Consider the following 3,117-nt stretch of genomic DNA (forward strand, 5'->3'; position numbering starts at 1 on the left):
CAGGAATGACCCCAGGTGGTCGTCCTGTCCTGTCGCCTCCAGGGTCAAACCCAGGTGCCTTGCTCTGCATCTGCTCTTACACCTTCGGCTCAGCCCCCTCCCGCCTCGCTTCCCACAGCCCCTCCGCACCCACCAACCGGTCCCCTCCGCTGAGAGCTGGGCCCCGAGTCTCCCATGCCCCTTCCCATCACATTGGTGCTGGGATCACGGCTTCGCAAACTGGGTGCCGGGCCGATCCGGACTGATCAGCGGCAGGGCCCTTTCCACGCTGTTCTCTCCCTCCATTCCCCAACCCAAGCCAGGCCAGGCCCCCAGGGCACACTAGCCCCACAGGGATCTTTCCAGAATGCCAATGAGATTATGCCCCTGGCCCATTTCGCTCCTAGTGGCTCTCAGCCTCTCGGACCTCATTGCCTTCTGCCTCCTCAGTCTGTCCAGGTCTCTTTATGAGACTGCACCCCACACCCCGCCCCCCCGCCCGTCTGCTGCCCCCTTCCTCCCACAGCCCTCCTGGCTCGCTTCTCCCTCCGCCCATCTCCGCCGTCCTGGTGAGCTCCCGAGTTTGAGGACTGAGTCGTCACCTTTGCCACCTGAATGTCCACGCGATGGAAGACGGACTCTTCTCCCACCTTCCCGCAACACCGCGGTGAGAGCCGCGCCATCTGCTTTCTCCAGAACAGGGAGGACTGGTAGGAAGGAGGGCCACTTTCTTACTCGGCTGGAAACTGAGTTCTCCAGACCTGCGTGCTCTGGCCCAGGTTCCGGCCTCGGGGCAGCTCCCTGCCCCTCTGCCCAGCCAGCTGCTCCTCCTCTCCCTGGTGCACAGAGCCTCCCTGCGTCAGTCTCTTGGCACCTTTTGTCATTTTCGTTACTGCACAATCGAGCGTCTCACAGGAGTCTCTCGTCACTCCTCTGCGTGGAGGTGGCCCTCGCTCGCCATTGCTTGAAGAATGGAACCCTGCCACCACTGAAAACTGCATCTAACAACAGATGATCTTTAACATCAGATTACAGTTTAAACATCTGAAATGACATGCAAAACCTAAAGCATTTTTTAATAGCAGGAGGAGTAAAAGGTTCCTACAAGAAGGAGAACGGGAGAAAAACAAACAAACAAAACCACGTGATGCTCACAATTCTGTGTTTAGATCTATTTCCTCCGCTACATTCTCCTGGGTTTTCTCAGGGGAGGTTCATCCCCGGGTTCCCTTTCTCTTTCGACTCTGTGAGTACCCCAGTAAAGATCCCATATGATTTCGATGGGAGGAAAGAGATCATCCTGGAAGTGAGTACAATGTATTTGCTTTCTTAGGTTGCACATGCAACCTCAAGGGCAGAAATGCCTTAAGTCAAGTTTTCAAAGAAAAATTTCCAAGTCTATATGGTCGAACCTATTGTATCTGTCATTTGTGTTCTGGGAGCTAATACCACAGTGATTTTTACTTTCTATTTTTATGGGTTTTTCTTTTTTTGGCCTACAAACATCTTTCAAAGTCAGTAATTAAAAATCATATGGAGAATTTGGGGGCCCAGGAAATAATCAGGAGTCATTAGGAAAAGTGGGCTTCTAAAATAACCTCACGTGCATGGGGGTCTCACCCTCCTGTCCCCAGTGGAGGGGTCTTTTTTATAAAGTAACCCCTTTTTTTTCTGGCGTCTTTACTTTTGTCTTTTCTGAGTTCTTCCTCAGTCTATAAATATCCCCAAGTTCCTCCCATCTTAAAACAAAACCCAACCCCTCCCCCAGCTCTGCATCCCCACCCCCTCAGCTCATCCTGCTCCTTCTCTCTCTCCCTCACTTTGCCTCCTCAGCAAAATTTCTTGAAGGCCCTGCCCGACAGCCTTCACTTCCTCCCTGCCAGCCAGCTCAGCTCCTGTCTCCGGCTGCACTACCGCTCCCCAGTCCCCGCCCCCAAGTCCCCGCCCCCACAGTTGGCTGAGGGGGGTCCCCTGGCAGAGGGGTTCTAACCTACCCTCCCAGCTCACCAGCAGTACCCATTTCCTCCCCCATTTCAGGCTGTGCACTGTCCCACACACTTTTTCCCCTCTAATGTTCAGATCATTTCAGATTTTATTGTCTTTTAGAAAAGGATACAAAAGTAAAACAAATGAATAGAAAGTATCTTCAATTGAAGATTAACTTGTGATATCTGCCTTAGGACATTCTTTTTTCTCTCAAAAATATTAAGACGGCTATAGCCATGCCACCCTGAACGTGCCTGATCTCGTCTGGTCTCAGGAGGTAAGCAGGGTCGGGTCTGGTTAGTACTTGGATGGGAGACCACCTAGGAAGACCGGGTGCTGTAGGCGTAAAAAATAAATTAATAAATAAAAATATAAATAAATATAAATATATACATGGAAAGTTGTCCAGAAAGGTATCTGCCCATCTAGTGTCACACTAGACTACGACATTGTCTGACAAGCCACCTTAGTTATGGAGTGACCAGATCCGAACCTTGCACATTTAGCCGTTAATTTGTAAGATTAGTCACTAAAACATGATTTTTGTCTGGTAGAGATGCAAATGAATTTCGTCTAGTACAAATGAGAACCCCAAAAGTCTGGTTTCATTGGATCTTGAGCATCAACTGGATTTGCATGGAACTTCGCAGTCTGTTTCAGCCATCTTTCCCTCATCGACTACACATGGCCTGCTTCTGGCATCCTCCTTTGAAAGTGTTCATCTTGAGTTTAAAACATTGTTATATTTTGAAAATGGTATTGTGGGAGAATTCGGCTTTTGCTTAGTGATTAGGTGAGGGCTGACCCTAAACTGCTTTTGCAAAATAACGTTCACCGTAAAAGATTGTAAAGCGAGTCACGTAACAGCGAAACGTTAAGGCCAACCGGCACTGCTCCGATTGCTCCAGGTCTATGACTTGCTCATTCCCCTGGCTTCTCCGAGGGGAGAACGGACCAGAGCTACCCGGGTCACGCGGCCGGCGAGCAACGGGGCTGGGGCTGGCTCGGCCCGCGCACCGGACAGCTGGGCTTTCCTCTAAAAGCCTGTCATTAGGGGACGCGGGTTGGGGCACCGGAGGGCAGGAGGCTGAGCCGAGTGGGGGAGCCAGTCCCCGCGCGCCGAGCGCACATCGCGGGGTGCAGGGCGCAGCG

The 3,117-nt window shown here is 51.4% G+C and overlaps 1 pseudogene; it reads left to right on the forward strand.

Annotated features, from left to right (window-relative positions):
* The first annotated feature begins 2,191 nt into the window (after window positions 1-2,191).
* LOC112485536 lies at window positions 2,192-2,310 on the forward strand (annotated as a pseudogene).
* Window positions 2,311-3,117: the final 807 nt, after the last annotated feature.

The sequence above is a fragment of the Pteropus alecto genome, unplaced genomic scaffold (assembly GCF_000325575.1).
Source record: "Pteropus alecto unplaced genomic scaffold, ASM32557v1 scaffold5, whole genome shotgun sequence".
Taxonomy (NCBI): Eukaryota; Metazoa; Chordata; class Mammalia; order Chiroptera; family Pteropodidae; genus Pteropus; species Pteropus alecto.